Raw genomic sequence first — 14884 nt, forward strand, 5'->3', positions numbered from 1 at the left:
TTGTTGTCAGCCTGTTTTTTTCGAGACCTATGTGCTCCTAATTTGCTTTTGTGTATAGTCAGTTGCGGCAGCGGCGTCTCCAGTCTCGCTTGCCAAATCGCGAGAACCCCACCGTACGACGAACGTCCAGAGGCCTGCAGGGAATTCCTCACCCAGTGTTCCCTGATGTCCAGCCTGCAACCCTCCTCCTTCCCAACGGAGCAGGGCCGGGTGGCCTACATTATGGCTCTATTGACAGGTCGGGCCCTCTCTTGGGCTACCGCGGAGTGGGAGAGCCAAACTCCGGCGTGCTCCGACTCCTACCAATTCATCCAGGAGTTCCGCAAGGTGTTTGACACCTCTCGGGTGGAGTCGAGGCATGAGGCCGGGAGGTGGCTCATGGCTTGTCGGCAGGGTGACCGTTCGGTGGCAGACTACTCCATGGAGTTCCGGACCTGGGCTCGAGAGGCAAGATGGGAGGAGGCCGTCCTGGTTGTCCTGTACACGCAGGGGCAATCGGAGGGGATGAAGGACGAACTCTCCTTCAGGGAGCTGCCTGAACAACTGGACGGCTTCGTCGACCTCTCTGTGCGGGTGGAAAAAAGGCGTCGTGAGAGGGCGTACGAGAGAGGCATGACGCAAGGCTCGCCTCCGTGTCTCCCTATCAGCCCGGAGTCTTTCCGCCGATTCAGGAAGGAGACGCCTCAGGAGGAGGCTACGCAGCTGGGTGCGGCGCGCTTGTCCTGAATGAAGAGGCAGAGGGTCTGCCCCAGGGACGTTTCCGGAACTGCGGCCACGCAGGTCACCACGGCGACTCATGCCTGGAGAAGCCGGGAAAACGGGAGGGTGCTAGGTATCTGGAGGGTGCTAGCAAGCCGGAACCGAAACCCCAACTCCAGAGACGCCCAGACTTTTCCTCCTCGTCAGGGTTCAGTGGACCTACGCTGGGATCTGGTGGAGGGGTTTAGTAAGAGGCATGCCAAGGGCCTCCCTCCTCACAGGCCTTATGACTGAGCTATCGATCTCCTGCCGGGCGCCATGCCAACACGAGGGCACTGTTACAGGAGTAGGTCGCAGTTCCGGAGTGACCCACTAGGTGTCATCCTCCGACAACCATTGGCACCTCCTCACTCACAGTCGTGACTAGATATCTGCCTATTGGTGTCACCTGTGGCTATCTGATTCACCTGTGTATTTATGCCCTCACTTCCCTGTGTTCCCTTGCTCAGTTTTCTCTGCTAGTTCCTTGATGTCAAGGAGTACGTACAGTGGGGAAAAAAAGTATTTAGTCAGCCACCAATTGTGCAAGTTCTCCCACTTAAAAAGATGAGAGAGGCCTGTAATTTTCATCATAGGTACACATCAACTATGACAGACAAATTGAGGAAAAAAATCCAGAAAATCACATTGTAGGATTTTTAATGAATTTATTTGCAAATTATGGCGGAAAATAAGTATTTGGTCACCTACAAACAAGCAAGATTTCTGTCTCTCACAGACCTGTAACTTCTTCTTTAAGAGGCTCCTCTGTCCTCCACTCGTTACCTGTATTAATGGCACCTGTTTGAACTTGTTATCAGTATAAAAGACACCTGTCCACAACCTCAAACAGTCACACTCCAAACTACACTATGGCCAAAGGACACCAGAAACAAAATTGTAGACCTGCACCAGGCTGGGAAGACTGAATCTGCAATAGGTAAGCAGCTTGGTTTGAAGAAATCAACTGTGGGAGCAATTATTAGGAAATGGAAGACATACAAGACCACTGATAATCTCCCTTGATCTGGGGCTCCACGCAAGATCTCACCCCGTGGTGTCAAACTTATCACAAGAACAGTGAGCAAAAATCCCAGAACCACACGGGGGGACCTAGTGAATGACCTGCAGAGAGCTGGGACCAAAATAACAAAGCCTACCATCAGTAACACACTACGCCGCCAGGGACTCAAATCCTGCAGTGCCAGACGTGTCCCCCTGCTTAAGCCAGTACATGTCCAGGCCCGTCTGAAGTTTGCTAGAGTGCATTTGGATGATCCAGAAGAGGATTGGGAGAATGTCATATGGTCAGATGAAACCAAAATATAACTCGTCGTGTTTGGAGGACAAAGAATGCTGAGTTGCATCCAAAGAAGACCATACCTACTGTGAAGCATGGGGGTGGAAACATCATGCTTTGGGGCTGTTTTTCTGCAAAGGGACCAGGACGACTGATCCGTGTAAAGGAAAGAATGAATGGGGCCATGTATCGTGAGATTTTGAGTGAAAACCTCCTTCCATCAGCAAGGGCATTGAAGATGAAACGTGGCTGGGTCTTTCAGCATGACAATGATCCCAAACACACCGCCCGGGCAACGAAGGAGTGGCTTCGTAAGAAGCATTTCAAGGTCCTGGAGTGGCCTAGCCAGTCTCCAGATCTCAACCCCATAGAAAATCTTTGGAGGGAGTTGAAAGTCTGTGTTGCCCAGCGACAGCCCCAAAACATCACTGCTCTAGAGGAGATCTGCATGGAGGAATGGGCCAAAATACCAGCAACAGTGTGTGAAAACCTTGTGAAGACTTACAGAAAACGTTTGACCTGTGTCATTGCCAACAAAGGGTATATAACAAAGTATTGAGAAACTTTTGTTATTGACCAAATACTTATTTTCCACCATAATTTGCAAATAAATTCATAAAAAATCCTACAATGTGATTTTCTGGATTTTTTTTCTCATTTTGTCTGTCATAGTTGACGTGTACCTACGATGAAAATTACAGGCCTCTCTCATCTTTTTAAGTGGGAGAACTTGCACAATCGGTGGCTGACTAAAGACTTTTTTTCCCCACTGTATCAGTATCAGAGCACGTGATGGAGTTACAGGTACTGAAGAAGTGTTCTCCCTGTGTCATTGTGTTTTTCCAGTCAGAGTTAGTATTTCGTATTGTTTGTTGTCAGCCTGTTTTTGGAGACCTAAGTGCTCCTCATTTGTTATCATGTATAGTCCGTTGTTTTGTATCCTGGCTTTTGGACCACCAGTAAAGATCCTTGTTTCACCATCCTTGCCTACTGCCTACTGCCTACTATCTATCCTGCACCACACCTGGGTCACACCTCACACCAACCCTTACACACTGGTTTGAATCCCCAAGCCAACTAGGTGAAAAATCTGTTGATGAGACCTTGAGCAAGGCACTTAACCCTAATTGTTCCTGTAAGTCGCTTTGGATAAGAGCATCTGCTAAATGACTAAAAATGTAAAAATGTAGTAGTAGTGGTTCCTAAAGATGTCCCAACTATTAACAAAATATCAACTGTTGATAATAGGCAACATATTTCTAGGGTTACAGTTAATTAAGAGGATATGCCTACATGGTTAGGGTTAGTGCAAACCAATAAGTTGAAATGTTGTCGACGGTGGATTGTGTATTTTTATCATCTTACCCCTGCCTGCAAACCAAATTTACATCTGAGGACAATCAAGTTTGACTGTTTGATTGATTGATTTGTTTGATTTATTGATTTGATTGATTTGTTGTTTGTTGTTTGTTTGATTGATTGATTGAAATTCTACTGAACATCCACCAACCATCTATTTGGGAGCAGACTGCCATTGAGGTTCACATCCACCGGGAGGCGCACTACATCTTCTGCCTTGATGTAGACATGAAGTTCCAAGGCCGTGTGGGGCCAGAGGCTCTGGGGAGACTGGTGGCCGCCATCCACCCCTGGTAATACTTACTTACTTACTTACTTAAAGGGCCAGCATACACCCCTGGTAATACTTACTTGAAGGGCCAGCATCCATCCCTGGTATTACTTACTTACCTACTTATTTAAAGGAGAAGTTTCATTTTTTACAACCAAAAATCTATATTTATGAAGTAAATGGCATGTTATAGAAGGGTCAAAAAAGGTGTCTGGACCCTGCTATAACATGCTATTTACATGTACAGTATATACACTATATATACAACAGTATGTGGACACCCCTTCACATTAGTGGATTTGGCTACTTCAGCCATAACCGTTGCTGACATACAGTGCCTTCGGAAATTATTCAGAGCCCTTGACTTTTTCCACATTTCGTTACGTTACAGCCTTATTCTATTGTTTTTACACACAATACCCCATAATGACAAAGCAAAAACAGGTTTTTTGAAATGTTTACTAATTTATTAAAAACAAAACACTGAAATATCAAATTTACATAGGTATTCAGACCCTTAACTCAATACTTTGTTGAAGCACGTTTAGCAGCGATTCCAGCATTGAGTCTTCTTTTGTATGACGCTTGGCACACCTGTATTTGGGGAGTTTCTCCCATTCTTCTCTGCAGATCCTCTCAAGCACTGTCAGGTTGGATGGGGAGCACTGCTGCACAGCTATTTTCAGGTCTCTCCAGAGATGTTCGATCGGGTTCAAGTCCGGGCTCTGGCTGGGCCACTCAAGGATATTCAGAGACTTGTCCCGCAGCCGCTCCTGCGTGGTCTTGGCTGTGTGCTTAGGCTCGTTGTCCTGTTGGAAGGAGAACCTTCACCCCAATCTGAGGTCCTGAGCGCTCTGAAGCAGGTTTTCATCAAGGATCTCTCTGTACTTTGCTCTGTTCATCTTTGCCTCAATCCTGACTAGTGTCACAGTCCCTGCCACTGAAAAATATCCCCACAGCATGATGCTGCCACCACCATGCTTCACCATAGGGATGGTGCCAGGTTTCCTCCAGACATGACGCTTGGCATTCAGGCCAAATAGTTAAATCTTGGTTTCATCAGACCAGAGAATCTTGTTTCTCATGGTCTGAGAGTCTTTAGGTGCCTTTTGACAAACTCCAAGCGGGCTGTCATGTGCCTTTTATTGAGGAGTGGCTTCCGTCTGGCCACTCTACCACAATGGCCTGATTGGTGGATTGCTGCGGAGATGGTTGTCCTTCTGGAAGGTTCTCGAATCTCCACAGAGGAACTCTAGAGCTCTGTCAGAGTGCCCATTTGGTTCTTGGTCACCTCCCTGACCAAGGCCCTTCTCCCCCAATTGCTCAGTTTGTCCGGGTGGCCAGCTCTAGGAAGAGTCTTGATGGTTCCAAACTTCTTCCATTTTAGAATGATGGAGACCACTGTGTTCTTGGGGACCTCCAATGCTGCAGAAATATTTTGGTACCCTTCCCCGGATCTGTGCCTCGATACAATCCTGTCTCGGAGCTCTACGGACAATTCCTTCGACCTCATGGCTTGGTTTTTGCTCTGACATGCACTGTCAACTGTGGGACCTTATATAGACAGGTCTGTGCCTTTCCAAATCATGTCCAATTAATTGAATTTACCACAAGTGGACTCCAGTCAAGTTATTTCTGTTTTTTTATTTTTAATACATTTGTAAAAAAAATCTAAAAACCCGTTTTCACCTTATCATGGGTATTGTGTGTAGATTGCTGGGCATTATTTTTTAAATTCATTTTTTTATCCATTTTAAAATAAGGCTGTAACGTTACAAAATGTGTAAAACGTCAAGGTTTCTGAATACTTTCCAAAGGCACTGCATATACAAAAGCATGTGGACACCCCTTCAAGTTAGTGGATTCAGCTATTTCAGCCACACCTGTTGCTGACAGGTTTATAAAATCAAAGCAAACAGCCATGCAATCTCCATAGACAAACATTGGCAGTAGAATGGCCTTACTGAAGAGCTCAGTGACTTTCAACATGGCACCGTCATAAGATGCCACCTTTCCAACAAGTCAGTTCGTCAAATTTCTGCCCTACTAGAACTGCCCAGGTCAACTGTAAATGCTGTTATTGTGAAGTGGAAATGTCTAGGAGCAACAACGGCTCAGCCGCGGAAGTGGTAGGCCACACAAGCTCACAGAACGGGACCGTCGAGTGCTAAGCGCCTAGTGCGTAAAAATCGTCTATCCTCGGTTGCAACACTCACTACCGAGTTCCAAACTGCCTCTGGAAGCAACGTCAGCACAATAACTGTTTGTCGGGAGCATCATGAAATGGGTTTCCATGGCCGAGCAGCCGCACACAAGCCTAAGATCACCATGCGGTGGAGTGATGAATCATGCTTCACCATCTGGCAGTTCGACACAAAGTGAGGTCCATACAGAAATGGTTTGTCGAGATCAGTGTGGAAGAACTTGACTGGTCTGCACAGAGCCCTGACCTCGGCCCCATCGAACACCTTTGGGATGAATTTGAACGCCGACTGCGAGCCAGGCCTAATTGCCCAACATCAGTGCCCAACCTCACTAATGCTCTTGTGGCTGAATGGAATCAAGTCCCTGCAGCAATGTTCCAACATCTAGTGGAAAGCTTTCCCAGAAGAGTGGAGGCTGTTGTAGCAGCTAAGGGGGGACCAACTCCATATTAATGGTCATGATTTTGGAATGAGATGTTCGAGGAGCAGGTGTCCACATAGTAGTGTATTTTTAAATTGGTTGTAAAAAATATAACTTCTCCTTTAACTTGAACATAATGGCGAAATGTAGATTTACTCCTAAATAGACATACCCAAAAGTAACTGTTTTTCATGAGATGGACAACTAGTAATGCTGCATAGTTCTAGAAAGGTCTGGAACTCCCCTTTCTGGTAAACATAATTGTAAATTCTTCACATTTAAGGACACAAGCTCAAGAAACATAGTACAAATATTAAAATGATATATGATTTTCTCTCTATTCAACGAAAGTGGGGGAATAGGGCTTGAAACGACTGAAATGCTTTCTAAATATAGTAACAATGAAATTATAAATGACTTGCTATAAGATTTCACCTTTCTTATAACTGTAAAACAAATAAGATCACATTTAGTGTCAGTACAAATTAGTCCCCTTTTCATATAAGTGACGACAGAGCATTTTCTACCAAGTTCTCTGAGCGACGCAGAGACACCATTTGAATGTCTGCAGACTCGTTATAACATCAGCTTTCGTCCCTCTATGACCACGAGAATGGTCGTGTTTCAATTCTACGAAATTATTTAGTATTTTTTCATGTTGAGAGCTCTAAATCAGGCTGAGAATATCACAGCGAGATGAAACCACAACTCCTGGATTCGCTAGACTGCCCCCCTTAATATACTGTCTCCCAGGCTGGGTTCCATCGCAGACAAAATCAATTCTTTGTCTGGATAGGCCAGAAAATGTGACATGGATTTTCCATCTGTTGATACTCTACAGGTGGTCATACTATCAACAAACTATCTGTTGATAAGCAACTGCTTGCTAAGTTTAGGGTTAGGTTTAGAATAAGGGTTAGGGCTAGGGCTAGGGTAAGGGTAAGGATTAAGTTCAGGGTTAGGATAAGGGTTAAGTTCAGGGTTAGGGCTAGGGTTAAATTCAGGGTTAGGGCTAGGGTTAGTAGATAGTTAGTTAGTTGAAATGTTACTGATAGTCTGTAGCTTGTCCATCTGTAGGTGCTCTACAGGCTATCCAAATAAAGTTTCACCCTGACCTTGGTAAGGGTATTTTCCTGGTTAAATAAAGGTTACGTAACAATACAAAATTGTCTTGTGTCTTGCAGGTTCTACTGGCACCCCCGGAACCAGTACCCCTACGAGCGGCGGAACGTCTCCACAGCCTATGTACCCCTGGACCAGGGAGACTTCTACTACCAGGCCAACATATTCGGAGGAGCACTGGAGGATGTTCACAGGCTGACCAAGACGTGCAGGGAGCACTTGGACGTAGGTACTCATGCAGGCAGGCAGGCAGGCAAACACACACTCACACACTCATACCTGACAGACAGTTATGCAGACAGAAAGGCATGCATTCCGACACGTAGGCACAGACGCAGGGAGGCAGGCAGGCACTCACTCTCTCTCAATCCCCTCTGTAGTCACTCACTCAGTCATTCTCTCTCTCAACCCCCTGTCCCCCCTCTCTTCCCCACCCTCCCTCTAGGTGGATAAGTCTGTGGGTGTGGAGGCTGTGTGGCAGGAGGAGAGTCATCTGAACTGGTACCTGGTGAAGAATAAGCCCACCAAGCTGCTGTCACCTGAATATGTGTGGGACGACGCTCGAGGACGGGACGCCAAGGAGATAAAACTGGTCCGCTTCTCCTCTGTCATCAAGAACAAGGCAGAGGTCAGAGAGAACCCGTGAGAGGAGAAGAGAATGGTGCTGGAATGGATAGCAGTCGTTTTACGGCCTCCTGACCAATTCTGCTATTTTGTGTGTTTTTTAAACTCTGATCTTAATCTTTACATAATGTTTCTGCAATTATTTCCTCTGACCGAAAAGAGCTTCTGGACATCAGAACAGCGATCACTAACTTTGATTTGGATGAAGACTTCTCCTTCAACGAGTCTGAGCACAGGACATACTGCTCACCAGTGACGTGTATTCATGGATGCCAAGGGAAGCAAGGCTTCCCAAAAAATTTTAAAAAGAAAAAACTAATTTACAAGAGGTGTCGTGGAAATGTATCCCTATACTTATTAAAAATCAAAGTTCTTCCAGAGTTATTGTAGAATCAAGATAGACTTTATTACACAACGCAACAAAAGCCGAGTGGGTCTGCAGCACAACTCAATTCCCTACACTTGGCCCTCGGTTCATATACAGTTCTATTCCTGCACATTTTACATACTTTTGAGCTTAATCCCTCCCTGTTTAGTTCTTCCACCATTGTCTCCAAGTCTCCATCTTTTGACCGCTCCGCCCACTCTCTTAATTTATGATAGTGGTGAAATCTGACTTCTCTTCCTCCTATGTATTCAGATTTGGAAACAATAGTGGCAGGACCAAGCTTTCTCATGCAGTTTCTGAGATAGGCCCCCTCTGCACATAAAGTCTCCAGCCACAAATACATTTGCACATAAATCATCCCATCTAACCCATAACACATTATAAAACATATCAATCAACACTTAAATATGGTTTAAACATGGCAGGTCCATAACCCATTCTCAACCATATACATTTAAGACATTCCTCATGCATGGCTTCATGCATAGCAGTATAATCAGTTCTCAGACATGTACAGTTCTCATGCATAGTGTATATTTCCCACACATAATAAGAATGAGCAGGCCTTTTCCCAGGTCCATGTCCTCCATCTCCTGGCTCTGTTCCAGGCCTCCTCATTCTCTGTACCACTCTCTGTATCACTTAGTCTTACTGCTTGTCTTTGTGATTAATAATGTTTTAACTTTATAGTCTAAAAGTATTTAACTTTGTTCAACATATAATTTTAACTTATAGTCTACTGAAAAATTGGCTTCTTTCCTGTCTATCCCCATGTCTGCTTGGTCTCCTTTTCATATGATATTGGAACCCCCTCTTTCTCCAAACAGCCAACCTCCCTGGACCTTGAGCCACTATGGTTTCTTCTTGTGACTATGTGTATGTGGCTATGTGTATCGGGTCAGGCTATGTGTATCGGGTCATAGCGCAGAAACAAGTGATAACGTTAGTTCCGTTGCTACTCCTATCTCCACCCAGCTGCACCATTGGAAGATAGTAAGACAGGATGAACTGAAAAACTGTGGTCATTCTGAGGCTCTTTGTCCTGACCGTGTGATCAGGTTACTCAGAAGCAACGAGAAACAATATAGGTCTATACAGGTCTATCTGTTCCTGAAGTGTATCTCCATCCCATGTCCTTGACTACACACCCAGACCAGCTGCAGGGAGCTAGAGGGAACCATCCTTTCTCGGAACCACAGCATTTGCACTAAAGAAATGTCTCTACTATTGTTAAATTGGTTCTTAATCCATAGGCATATAGGGCATATACGCATTTCATTCTACAACATGCATAATTCATATAAGTGGTTTGTTATGTTGTCTAAGCAGTTAACAAAAAATTCCAATAGAAGCTAAATTTATCTCACCGGAGAAAGCATCCGAGCAAACGAAACAGCACCGCTCTGTCTCAGTATGTGTAGAGTATCGATCTGATGCTGTCTGGCCAGAAAGAGTATGACATTGTTGCCGCCCATAGCATTGAATGCAAGGGAAGTCAGCGAGCATTTGGCCTCCCTTGATTAAAAAATAAATAATAATAAAAGCCAATCAGCGTTGAGCTAAACTGAGTGAGCTCAGCTATGAATGGTCCTGGCACACCAAAAAAAAAGTGTAGAGGGAAGCCAGTTTGGAATTGGCTTCAGACCAATCACATCACAAGCCAAACGTAATTATTGACAGAAAAAAACTTGAATTGTTACATCTCATTGTGTTGTTGTCCTCTGGTGGCTAGCTAGCTAGCTAAAATGGTCCCTTTCCTAAATTAGCCATGAATGGAGATAGGGATTTGGACTTGTGGTTTTTCTTAATTCTCCGTACTGGCCAATGATTATAACAGCGATTCTGATCCAACCATAAATTCATACATTGTGCCCCTGGCCTGAGAGGATGGAAGTTCAACATGTAGCTATATGTAGTATGCTAATGTTGACTAGCTGGCCTGGTGTATCATTGCCCCTGAAAGGAAGTTAGGCTAGCGAGCAAGTATTTTCGCCAGGTAGCCTAGGACAACAGAAACTAAAAGCGTGTACTGTATGACAGAATCATAGACTGTTTAGGCAACATGAAAGAGGAGGATGGCATTGGCATTTCTCTACAAGTGTGACGAGTACTGAGTGTACGAAGAGGCAGGACGCAGACGCAGGAATTAACAAGGTCAAGGTTTACTTAACCATGACAAAGAGATATAACAAAGATAGAGTAAACGACACGGAGCTAAACAATCACACACAACATCATCCAGAACAGTCCAGGGCTACATAGGGGTGGTGATGAGATGATGGTGCGCTGGAGGGGATTAGGGTGCGTTGGGTTTCCATTCCGGTGTTGCCGAGGTGGTGCGCTCAAACCGGTGGCTCAGTAGACCGGCGAATCAGAGCGCCGGAGGGGAGCAACGGGAGGAGACGTGACAACAAGTAGGGTGAGTCAACATGTTTTTTCTACTTGCACGCACATACACACACACACAGACACAGACAGAAATCAGTACCATGGACAGCCACATCATATTTAGCTTACGTTGATTGGACTAAATCGTTTTTGGTATATTTTAGTTGTCACTGTATTAGACTAAGCATAGGTGATTAGATGATGTTGAAATGTTGAAGTTGAAATGGTGCTGGAATAGTGGAGGCAGCACCTGTTTTCTTTGCGACTTGCGGTAACTCTCCGTGGTTTTAAATCAATAGTTGTTTAGTAGTCCGAAAATGTTGGAAACATTACCTTGCTTGACCATGCTGTAGGTCTTGTAACTGTTTGTTATATGCAATATGTTTTGTGGACTTCAACGGACAGACGTTGCTCTCCGGTTTTCTAATGAAACAACTATGTGGTTGAATTTATTCTACCACTGTCTTCTTATTGTCTCGGCCTTAGGCCTATATATATATATCACCGTGTCAAGGCATATGAACTAACAGGTTATAGAGAAAACAACGCAATTATCACAACACATAGGTTGTAATATGGCTTTTTTTCTGGATTGGCTTCCACAGTGATATTACCACTACTGCTGCTCACCCCGGGGCAGGCCCTAATCCCCGAGACTCGGACAAGAAAAAGGCTGCGTAAGAGAGGCCTGTCGGCAAGTACATAAACCGCCTCTACCCTCCTTTTTATTGGCAAACGTACAATCACTGGGGAACAAATTGGACGAGCTCCGTTCAAGACTATCCTATCAACCGTACCTGAAGAACTGTAATATCCTATGTTTCTCCTCTGAGTCGTGGCTTAACAAGGACATGGACAATATATACTGGGTGTAGAAAACATTAGGAGCACCTTCTTAATGTTGCACCCCCTTTTATCCTCAGAACAGCCTACATTTGTCAGGTGTCGAATGTGTTCCACAGGGATGCTGGCCCAAGTTGACTCCAATGCTTCCTACAGTTTTGTCAAGTTGGCTGGATGTCCTTTGGGTGGTGGACCATTCTTGATACACACAGGAAACTGTTGAGCGTGAAAAACCAAGCAGCGTTGCAGTTTTTGACACACACAAACCCGGTGGGGCTGGCACCTACTAACATACCCTGTTCAAAGCACTACCATACCCCGTTCCGCCCTAATTATTCATTTACAAAGTATACAGGACAGGACTCTTATTCTGAAGGATTGGAAAAATCTGTGACCTGGAAGTACTTAGTTATTCTTGCATGCATCACAGCGGTAAGTGATTGATAGATAGAGCAGTAACAGCATCTCTAACGTTTGTTTGCGGATGGCGATAATATTATAGAAGAAGAGCCACAATAACAACACAGCTCACTTGCCTTCACAGCAAAGAAGTAAGTTCACTTTATTATATCACTCAATACGTTTCAAGTGTAAACTACCTGTGTAACAAACAATACGTCAACTAACAATAACGAAACAGAAAGCAAGTGCTTGTTTGAGTTAGCAGCGAAACTCACGTGAAAGTTTGTCTGTAGGGTACTAGGGGGTAACTAGCCCCCTGTGGTAACTGGCCCCCATTCTGTAATTCACATTAAGACCACAAGATGTCACCAAATTATTTCCCCAACACTTTCCCTGCCTGCCACTGCTCTTGCTCAACAAAAAATGGCCTCTGTGTCATCACAACTTTTGGAGATATTTCAACAACAAAAAAATGGTGGTACATTTGGAAAAGGTTGTAGATATCTTTCAATTTAGTTAGATCTATAATTGTTTAAAGAAAATACAAGTAGGAAAGCCTTAAGATAAATAATACACTTGTTTAGAGAGAAAAATGTAGATCATTCTTTAGTAAAGTAGTAAAATGTTCGATAAGTGTGTTGGGGGCAACTCGCCGTATCTTATAGTGCAGCTATAAGCAAGTGGGCTGTATCTGCTGGCTAAGTTTCCCTTAGTTCCCTGGATTTGTGGATGAACCGTATGACCTCAGAGAATAACAATAGTATGAAAAAAAATATATATATAATAATGTATGCACTCACTAACTGTAAGTCGCTCTGGATAAGAGCGTCTGCTAAATGACGTAAATGTAAATGATAATAAAGGTACTGACACTGACCTGTATATACAACCACTCCAGTATCCCTGAACATTAAATAAGGTACTGGCACTGACCTGTATATACAACCACTCCAGTACCCCTGAACATTAAATAAGGGACTGACACTGACCTGTATATACTTGCAGTCTTGTTATTTAACTCTCATCGTAATTCTTGTGTGGTTTTTATTCTTACTTTTATTTTGTATTCTATTTTCTATTTTCTATTTATTATTATTATTATTATTATTATTATTATTATTATTATTATTATTATTATTATCATTATTTACATTTACATTTAAGTCATTTAGCAGACGTTCTTATCCAGATCACTGTACCCAAGAAGACTTGAGGCTGTAATTGCTGCCAATGGTGATTCAAGAAAGTACTAAGTAAAGAGTCTGAATACTTATGTAAATGTATTTTAAAATTATTTTTGATTTTAATTTTTTATAAATTAGCAAACATTTCTAGAGAATTAAGCCCCAGAGCCTGAGCAAGGTTGTCACTGTTTCGGCCGAGGCTGCTCCTCCTCCTGGTTCGGGCAGGCTTCGGCGGTCATCGTCCCCGGAGTACTAGCTGCCACCGATCTATGTTTCATGTTCGTTTGGTTTTGTCTTGATGTTGTACACCTGTGTCTAGTTAGTCCTCATTAGTGTCCTATTTAGTTCTCGTTGTGTGTGTCTGTGTTTGTGTGTGATTGCTCTTCTGTTTTGGTGTTTGAGCTACGTACTACCCTCCAGTGTTTGGAGAGGTTTTTGCACATGTTAGTGCGCCGTTTGTTTGACGCCTGTGTGCGCCGTTATTTCGCCTCCGGGCTTATTGTGCTTATTTACTACATTATTATTTCACTAAAGTCTTTTGGACTGAGCTTCTGCGTCCTGCGCTTGATTCCTGCACCACACCCACCTTCAGCACCCCTTGACAAAGGTATTTGTGGTTTTGAAGGACTGAAGGAGTGGGAATGTATGTGTATTAAAAACAATTGTTTAGTCTTTTGGGATTAATGTTAATTTCCCGTAAGGAATTTATTTTTATTTTGTAATGTTTTTTTACCCCCGTCCCGTTGGTGGCGACAGTACACCTTTTGAGTGTAGTTCGCCATAAAACCGAAAGAGGAAGTTGTTTGCGGAAGTAAGACATCTTGCTCGAGAGACTTGGGTGTGGGCAAAGATTTTTAGATGGTTAGGTTTGAAATCAATGGGACAAAATACGTGTCTCCTGAATCATTTAAGTTATTTTGCTTTTAAAAAGTTTGACAGCATTTCAGGAGTGAAAAACAGTGCTTTCAAAGTGTGGCTGAGGAGAACAAACCGTATTTTTAAAAAGTGAAAGTACTGCGTCTAACCTCACAGGATATTACAGAGGAGTGATCGTGACTGGATGAGAAAATGGGTGGTGCAGAATCTAGTCCACACCCAAGTCCACCTCCACCTCCACGCTGTATTCTGTGCGATGGTGACTTCAAGCAGCCTGTCAAACTGACCTGTGGCCACTGCTTCTGCAAAGCCTGCTAAAGGAATACTGGAGACAAAAGGGAAATCGGGAATGTCCAGTCTGCAAGAGAAAATCTTCCATGGAGAATCCTCGAGCCATGTAGCAGGAAGTCAAATGGAACCCTATGTTCCCTATATAGCGCACTAAATTTGACCAGGACCATATTACGTCTACTACCTGGTTATAACAGAGATCCCACTCCCTCCCAAGCAAATAACTGCTTTGATTCTGACTTCCAGATCTCAAATTTCTGATTTTTATTTCAATTTGCCATTTCATTATTAATTAATTTACATTTTAAGCACTTTGAGATTGCTATGGCATTCTACTGTAGTTCGATGTAATTGCTGCATTGTTTAAAATCTTGGTCATGTTTTATGGCCTTCATGTCATGTTTAAAATCTGTAAAAATGTAAAGTCCATACCTGCGCATCTGACTTTCCCCACAGTTCCGTCAAGGTGATTT

At 43.7% G+C, this 14884-nt stretch overlaps 1 pseudogene; it reads left to right on the top strand.

The window, feature by feature from the left end:
- The window catches only part of LOC121542008, a 184904-nt pseudogene extending 176590 nt beyond the window's left edge, over positions 1-8314 (top strand).
- Positions 8315-14884: the final 6570 nt, after the last annotated feature.

The sequence above is a fragment of the Coregonus clupeaformis genome, chromosome 27 (genome assembly GCF_020615455.1).
Source record: "Coregonus clupeaformis isolate EN_2021a chromosome 27, ASM2061545v1, whole genome shotgun sequence".
Taxonomy (NCBI): Eukaryota; Metazoa; Chordata; class Actinopteri; order Salmoniformes; family Salmonidae; genus Coregonus; species Coregonus clupeaformis.